The sequence below is a fragment of the Convolutriloba macropyga genome, chromosome 3 (assembly GCF_964194025.1).
Source record: "Convolutriloba macropyga chromosome 3, txConMacr16.3, whole genome shotgun sequence".
Lineage (NCBI taxonomy): Eukaryota > Metazoa > Xenacoelomorpha > Acoela > Convolutidae > Convolutriloba > Convolutriloba macropyga.
The window spans coordinates 22,339,331-22,347,983 of record NC_134470.1 but is presented as its reverse complement, the minus strand read 5'-3'; the positions used below and the strand labels follow the sequence as shown (position 1 = coordinate 22,347,983).

General features: G+C 35.4%; 1 protein-coding gene across 3 annotated transcripts in view; it reads right to left on the bottom strand.

Moving 5' to 3' along the window:
- Positions 1–8,653, bottom strand: part of LOC142336945 (uncharacterized) — a 72,586-nt gene that overhangs the window by 2,080 nt on the left and 61,853 nt on the right. The window contains exon 1 of one of the 3 annotated variants that reach the window (XM_075385938.1): positions 1,883–1,999. The exons of 1 other annotated variant lie outside the window; for it this stretch is intronic. The gene's annotated coding sequence lies outside the window, so the exon portion shown is untranslated. Of the gene's footprint in view, positions 1–457; positions 566–1,882; positions 2,000–8,653 lie in introns of those variants that run through there. One more of the 3 variants, XM_075385939.1, reaches the window with a different exon arrangement.

The following is an 8,653-nucleotide window of genomic DNA, read 5'->3' as shown; positions in this document are numbered from 1 at the left end:
TCCAAATACTCATACGGACAATATACCGGCTCTTTTCTGCCATACAAAATTATACGTGATATGACCACTAAGCTGAGGGGGGGAGCAGGGAGGCTATAATGGGAAGACTCGAAAATGTCATAGGACGAGAGTGTAAGTGTTATGTCTCAGGTTGCGGGAGGGGGGTTGCTTTTTCAGAAGACGCACCCCCCTCCCCACACGAGTTGACAGAGATTAATCCATGAGTTTTGTTCTGATAGTGTGATTTCAGCCCACAAGATTGCACTTTCATAAGAGGGGCCTGTCTTATTAAAGCCCCAACATAATTAGTCCCCCCATTATGTCAAATTTACGGCAATGTAGAGTGCTATACATAATAAGCTCACTACAGGGGTGGGGGATAACAGAAAAAAACCCCATAAGAGCTACGATATAACAATTTTAAAGGTCAAACAAATATAGTTTAACGCAAACAAACCTCGGGTCTTGAACTCACAGGTTAGGGCAACGCCAATTACTTACTAACAAACTCCGGCTGTCGCAGCATTAAAGAGCTATCTCCACAATCAATTGAGCAATCAAAAAAGAACGTGCAAAAAGTGTTCATAGAACTTTTTCCTGAAAGTTGTTTTGACGCGTATGCTGATGGCAGCATAATGTAAAACAAATTTCCTTCTTTATTATTTCATTGGATTGGAAAAAAAGGAACAATAAATTTACTGAAAACACAATCGGGACTAAATTTACTGCCGATCTAGTAATTTTACATATTATAGCCGAAACAAAATTGGGTCTTTCCTATTATAGCCCCCCCCCCCCCCCCCAGCTTAGTGACCAACCTATAGCCCCCAATCATGGTAAATATATCATAATGGGGGGGGGGGGGGCTATAATTTCAATGAGGGGGGGGGGGGGGGGGGGCTTTAATTTCAATGGGGGGCTATAATGGGAAAGACAAACAAAAAATAAGAAACTATTCCAGATCTAGGATCTCTTTTATTTCGAGTTTATTAAGACGCTAATTACATTTTGGGTTTTTCCCATTGTAAACCCCCCCCCCCCCCCCCCCACCTCAACAGTTCACTGGTCATATAAATTATAGCCCCCCAATCAAGGTAAACATACCATTATGGGGGGGTTATATTTTGTGGGGGCAATAATGGGAACGACCCACAATTTTTTATAGCCCCCTGAATGACATCGTAAAATATAGCTATTATGGCTATTAAATTGGATCGTTTCAGTTTGTGCCCCCCCCCCCCCAGACGCAAGTGCAATATTTTTACATAATGATTTACTATGTAATGGCACGTGCTGTTACTGGGGTGTGCAAAACGTATGTAACGTGTGCAAAAGATCTATTAATTAATTGTAACACAACGTATAAATATTAATGTATCATTACGAAATGTGCTCTAAACATCAAATGCAATAATCTGTGGACACGGAAACAAGCGGATTTCACATTTCCATAAAATATTCTTTCGTTTCCTCCGAAACTATTGTAATAATTGAATTTTGAGTTGCCTTTCGTCGCCAGAAGTGCTTACTTTGGGAGTATGGAGTAAAGTAGCCATTTTGAGTTTTGATGTCATAAAACCACATTGGAGCTCATAAGACGCATCTATTCTGTCAACCCCCCCCCCCCCTAACTTAAGTTTTAAAAACTTAAAACCTAAGTGTCCACTAAATCAGTGACACACAAATCAGAACTTGTGAGAGCAGGCAAAAACTGATTAATTGTGAGTTTTTATTTGTTTAAAAGCTGCAAAAAACCTCAAAGTTTGCGGAAAAAAATATGGAAAAAGTTAGGCGCTTAGTTAAAAAACGACAAAAAAAGCGTTTAATACGACAAATAATAAAATACGACTAATAATAAAAGGGCACTAACTTTAGCACCAACCTTGTTTTATTTGGTTACAAATCAGCAAATATTCCACTGCAATATATATCGCATTGAAAGTGATCACAGCGCTAGCTACAACTTTAGTTGAGCGAATTTGAACTTCGTTTCAACATAATATTTACCCGGTTGGAGTTCTTATCATATTAACAACTTCAGGTTAAGGCTTGCTTTAGTACAGACAATATAAGACTAAACATATACGCGTTTAAGTAAGCCCCCGTCCAAGCTTGAAATGCTTTGTCTGAAATACAAACGATAGGAGCCATAACTCCGCAAGAATTTCACGTGCCGTAGTCATAAAGTGAACAAACACTAAGAAACGGCGACCGAAATGTGTTCAATATCAAAAACGCCCCCCAAAAGTCTTTAGCACATTAACCTATATACACGCCACATGAAAAGTACAGTCGTCTGTCGATCTTAAGTTGATAAGTTTTTGTGTCATGTTTGTTAAAATAGAACTCCAATGATAAGGAGGAGCTTAAACGTTTAATCTAAACTTTTCTACTTCCATTGTAACAGCAGGAAAATTGTAACGTGAGGGCTAAAGAGAAGTCACACAATGTTCTACCATAGTCCTCGAAATAGTGAACTGAACGAACGGCGTGTCATGAGAAAGAATGTCAAAAAGAAAAGACTGAAATTTTGTACCAGCTTTATAAAATGCTTTGACATATTGACAGTGTAAAATTATTTACTTTGACATTTTATTGCAAAGATACACAACGCTTTAAATTAATAGCACAAAATTTGGTAGAAAAAAAAACTTCGAATAAAGAAAATGTTGCCTTTGTCAGACATACAAAAAAATTACGCAAAAAGCCGGAGGTAAGTAGAAGGCTGAATATTATCCATCGAAGACAAAGTCCACTTAGATCAATAAAAATGAATTGGAAGAAAAAGTTTACGCACTCTCGCAAGTCATTCTATATATGTTTAAAGAGTTCGAAATAAAAAAGGACTTTAAAAAGAAATACAGAATAAATTTCTCCAATTAAAAATAAACAAATTACTGCACAATATATTGCACTGGAGAGGACAGACAACGGGGTTATAGACGCCCACTTTTCACTCTACCTCAGCGTTGAGTATCAATAAAACAACACTTAACATAATTCGAAAAGAAAAATTATCCAAATTAGCACTGTTTGAGAGATAGACAATGTGACACAAAAATTAAAAATCAAATACAAATCTTGCGAGTTCGTGATTGCAAACTTAAAATGAAAACTTCAACATATGGCAAAAATTAGCAATTTCGGCTGCCGTCTTCGCTTCAAGGTCGGCCGGAATAGATTCTAGGCTTTTCAATTTATTGTATAACTTTGTTGCACGAAATTTGATTGAACATCGCTCTATTTTTCTTTTGCATAAAGATTGTTTGAGTAACTTAATTGCCAATCCCCTAGTTTCTCGTTCTATGGTATAAGGTACTAACAAGTCATTACAAAAATTTTCACAATGAAGGCCACTGATTGTTTTCAGAGAAAACTTAATCAATTCATACAAGTGCAGATCATAAACAGTCAATATGGAGTGCTTCCAAATTATGTCCTCACATGAATCGGTTCTTTTTTTTTGAAGTGAATCAACTTTAAAATTTTTCTCTGTAGAAGATAAATAGGCAGAAGCTACAGATATTTACAGCAGCCATAGACTAAGACTCCATATTGAACAAAAGGCCTAACGTTTGACTCGTAATACTCTATCAACAGCTTCCTAGGCACAAAATTTCTCAGTTTTGCGTTAATACCGCATTGCCTTCTTAACTTCTTTTTAACTTCTTCAATATGGCGTCCAAAAGAAAGAAAGCTTGGAATCAACAAGTATTCCTAGATACTTACAAACTGGTCCAATGTAAGATATAGAATATCATGGAAATGGAAAGTATAGAGAATGGACAGATAATAGTTATAAAAAGAGGCATAGTTATTTAAACAATTACATAGTTTCAAATCAAAATGTTAAAATAAGGTAAAGACAAGGAAACTTGAAGTCTCCACGGTAGGGTTCCAAAAGACAGAGCACAAGATTCTTGGATTCTTTTATTTTAGTTGAGTATTAGTTCTTAGGGTTCACCAACAACAATTAAGTTTGATTTGATAAGACAATTCTATGATTGATAAGCGACTGTGCAGAAGTTTCATGACTTTGCTGCGGTAACTAAAAAAAACCACAAAACACTCGCAGTAATTTTCTCCATTTTGACCCAAATGCGAGTTTATTTATCTACAAAACTATGAAGCGACAGCAGCCGCAACAGTTTTGTTGGTCACTGCACTCGCATCCGCTTAAAATTTTTGGTATTACAGTCACTATCGTTAATTTTTGACGCGCTGAAAATTTTCCAGAAATCTTTTCCAATAAGTAAGTTGTCTATTTGAATTCCAAAAACGTATTGAGAAGGAAGTATATGATGCTGTAATTTCGCGAGAAGAGTCAAACTTCTCGTCAGAAAATTCAAACTTTTCCGGTTAAACAAGGATCTACTGCTCAGCTAACTTGTTTACAAGGTGACCTCACTAGTGCTTGGTTGATGTGAATTAACAGGACAGCGCTGTATTGCAAAGGATTCAGTGCCAAAGCTTTCATTAGATTTAGTCTTGCATGGACTACAAGAGTTGTTAGTAACATAGATTGCTCGTATGCCACTAGCCATTTTTCGCGGCAGTTTTTTCATCGCCTCTTGATAAGTCAGATTTTGATCTATAAAAGTCCCAAATATTTGACATTATTTTTAATTGGGATATTTTCACCTTTTAATAAAAAGAGCACAATTCTGTTTTTATGTTGATGACGTTTGTTTCTTTTTCGAAAAAAAAAACAAGGGTTGCTCCGCTAAAAACATTGCACTGAATCTTCTGTAGGAAACTCAAAAAGTTGACTTAAAAAGTTGACTAACTTTTTCACGGTCTTTACTGCATGCAAAAACTAAAGTATCATGAAAGAATTGCACAAAATTGATTTGCTTGTTGACGTTAAGTTTCATTAAGCCGTATATGTACTGAAAAGTGGAGAACCAATAACAGTTCTTTGGAGAACCCCTTGATACAACTCAATCCAGTTGGACTCAGCACTCAACATTATTAACTAGCACTTTTTGAAGTCTACATTTTATAAAAGCTTGAGTTAAACGAAACTTGTCGTCGTAGCGAAAGAATCCAAATACGGATTTATTGTTTCTAAAACAATTTTAAAAAGCCTCGCGCCAGTTATCAATTCTCAAGTACTGTCTGGGTTGGGTTTTTGCAACATGTTTTGAAGTATTGATGGACAACTGAGTTAATAGACAGGAGCTTTAATCAAGAGCTTAATTAAACTTTACCATTAATGATCGTAGTATTGCTATATGAACGGATACTAGAATCACATATGACCCTAAACACAATTTAAAAATTCCGAGTGGTTCTTAAGTGCAAAAACCAATACTTTGTGTTCAAATTTTATGTGAAAAGTGGATGTCAATTGATCATTTCTTTTATGATACCGAGCTTTTTCAGATCTGTGATAACACCAGAGTTACCAAGCATAGTAAATCAGCACTGAACTATCGCAAATTTCAGTCTGTATTTACTCGGATTCATATTATGATCGTGCAGTTAACTTGCAGAACATTCTAGCACAGTGAGCGAAGCAGTCGAGGCTCAAAACGGCAAAAATCACTTTTGTTGATTACAAAAGGAATAACGATTGTCAAAGACGCTACTATTCGTCTCTGTAAATTTCAAAAGTAGCATGTGAGCGCTTTTGAAAATTTGCTCAATTGTCTGAGAAGTTTCAGCAGTTCGCTAGATTCCGGTTGATTAAAGCGTAAACAAAAACAACAACTTCTTTTAATCAGTTGAGAACAGTAGATGTGGAGCATAGTTAAGTTAAACTTGAGCACAAAACGAATTCTTGAAATTGAGAATAACAGGGGAAAGCAATCATTAAGTTAATGACAGACAAAAACAAAACAATATGGCAAACGAAAACACTTTGGGAATATAATAACCAAAAACAAAAAAAAAGATAACAAGCAGAAGTACTTTGTATGGAGGTCGCGGTCGTGTATAATTTGTCACAAAACAAGTTGCCACGGGTCGCCCGAAATATATTTGAATGAGATTTGAACTAAATTTAAAATGTGAGAAAGCAGTTGAATTTTGACACATTAAAAATGTTGACTTATCGCCAAAAACCGTGACGAAACGTTTGACATTAATTACACAGCTGACACTAATGTTGCTGAACTAGCACCGTTTTTGTGGAAGTCACACGTCTTAAAATGGTTCCTTGTAGCAAACACTATATTTGGTTGTTCTTGCCGAACTAACTATATATGGTTAGTTTCCTCAAAAGCTTCAATTATTTAAGATATATGTCTATGTAAACAAATTAAGAACAACTTCAGCAACTTTTTTCAAATATGTGATGCAATTAAGGGCATTTAGCTCAGTGACTTGATGGAGCGTCAATTGATTTAGTCTGAAAACGAAATTAGCAGGCTTCATATTCAACAGAAAATATAATATAATGACCCTATATTATAATGACCCTAAACATAATGACCCTAAACACAATTTAAAAATTCCGAGTGGTTCTTAAGTGCAAAAACCAATACTATGTGTTCAAATTTTATGTGAAAAGTGGATGTCAATTGATCATTTCTTTTATGATACCGAGCTTTTTCAGATCTGTGATAACACCAGAGTTACCAAGCATAGTAAATCAGCACTGAACTATCGCAAATTTCAGTCTGTATTTACTCGGATTCATATTATGATCGTGCAGTTAACTTGCAGAACATTCTAGCACAGTGAGCGAAGCAGTCGAGGCTCAAAACGGCAAAAATCACTTTTGTTGATTACAAAAGGAATAACGATTGTCAAAGACGCTACTATTCGTCTCTGTAAATTTCAAAAGTAGCATGTGAGCGCTTTTGAAAATTTGCTCAATTGTCTGAGAAGTTTCAGCAGTTCGCTAGATTCCGGTTGATTAAAGCGTAAACAAAAACAACAACTTCTTTTAATCAGTTGAGAACAGTAGATGTGGAGCATAGTTAAGTTAAACTTGAGCACAAAACGAATTCTTGAAATTGAGAATAACAGGGGAAAGCAATCATTAAGTTAATGACAGACAAAAACAAAACAATATGGCAAACGAAAACACTTTGGGAACATAATAACCAAAAACAAAAAAAAGATAACAAGCAGAAGTACTTTGTATGGAGGTCGCGGTCGTGTATAATTTGTCACAAAACAAGTTGCCACGGGTCGCCCGAAATATATTTGAATGAGATTTGAACTAAATTTAAAATGTGAGAAAGCAGTTGAATTTTGACACATTAAAAATGTTGACTTATCGCCAAAAACCGTGACGAAACGTTTGACATTAATTACACAGCTGACACTAATGTTGCTGAACTAGCACCGTTTTTGTGGAAGTCACACGTCTTAAAATGGTTCCTTGTAGCAAACACTATATTTGGTTGTTCTTGCCGAACTAACTATATATGGTTAGTTTCCTCAAAAGCTTCAATTATTTAAGATATATGTCTATGTAAACAAATTAAGAACAACTTCAGCAACTTTTTTCAAATATGTGATGCAATTAAGGGCATTTAGCTCAGTGACTTGATGGAGCGTCAATTGATTTAGTCTGAAAACGAAATTAGCAGGCTTCATATTCAACAGAAAATATAATATAATGACCCTATATTATAATGACCCTAAACATAATGACCCTAAACACAATTTAAAAATTCCGAGTGGTTCTTAAGTGCAAAAACCAATACTTTGTGTTCAAATTTTATGTGAAAAGTGGATGTCAATTGATCATTTCTTTTATGATACCGAGCTTTTTCAGATCTGTGATAACACCAGAGTTACCAAGCATAGTAAATCAGCACTGAACTATCGCAAATTTCAGTCTGTATTTACTCGGATTCATATTATGATCGTGCAGTTAACTTGCAGAACATTCTAGCACAGTGAGCGAAGCAGTCGAGGCTCAAAACGGCAAAAATCACTTTTGTTGATTACAAAAGGAATAACGATTGTCAAAGACGCTACTATTCGTCTCTGTAAATTTCAAAAGTAGCATGTGAGCGCTTTTAAAAATTTGCTCAATTGTCTGAGAAGTTTCAGCAGTTCGCTAGATTCCGGTTGATTAAAGCGTAAACAAAAACAACAACTTCTTTTAATCAGTTGAGAACAGTAGATGTGGAGCATAGTTAAGTTAAACTTGAGCACAAAACGAATTCTTGAAATTGAGAATAACAGGGGAAAGCAATCATTAAGTTAATGACAGACAAAAACAAAACAATATGGCAAACGAAAACACTTTGGGAATATAATAACCAAAAACAAAAAAAAGATAACAAGCAGAAGTACTTTGTATGGAGGTCGCGGTCGTGTATAATTTGTCACAAAACAAGTTGCCACGGGTCGCCCGAAATATATTTGAATGAGATTTGAACTAAATTTAAAATGTGAGAAAGCAGTTGAATTTTGACACATTAAAAATGTTGACTTATCGCCAAAAACCGTGACGAAACGTTTGACATTAATTACACAGCTGACACTAATGTTGCTGAACTAGCACCGTTTTTGTGGAAGTCACACGTCTTAAAATGGTTCCTTGTAGCAAACACTATATTTGGTTGTTCTTGCCGAACTAACTATATATGGTTAGTTTCCTCAAAAGCTTCAATTATTTAAGATATATGTCTATGTAAACAAATTAAGAACAACTTCAGCAACTTTTTTCAAATATGTGATGCAATTA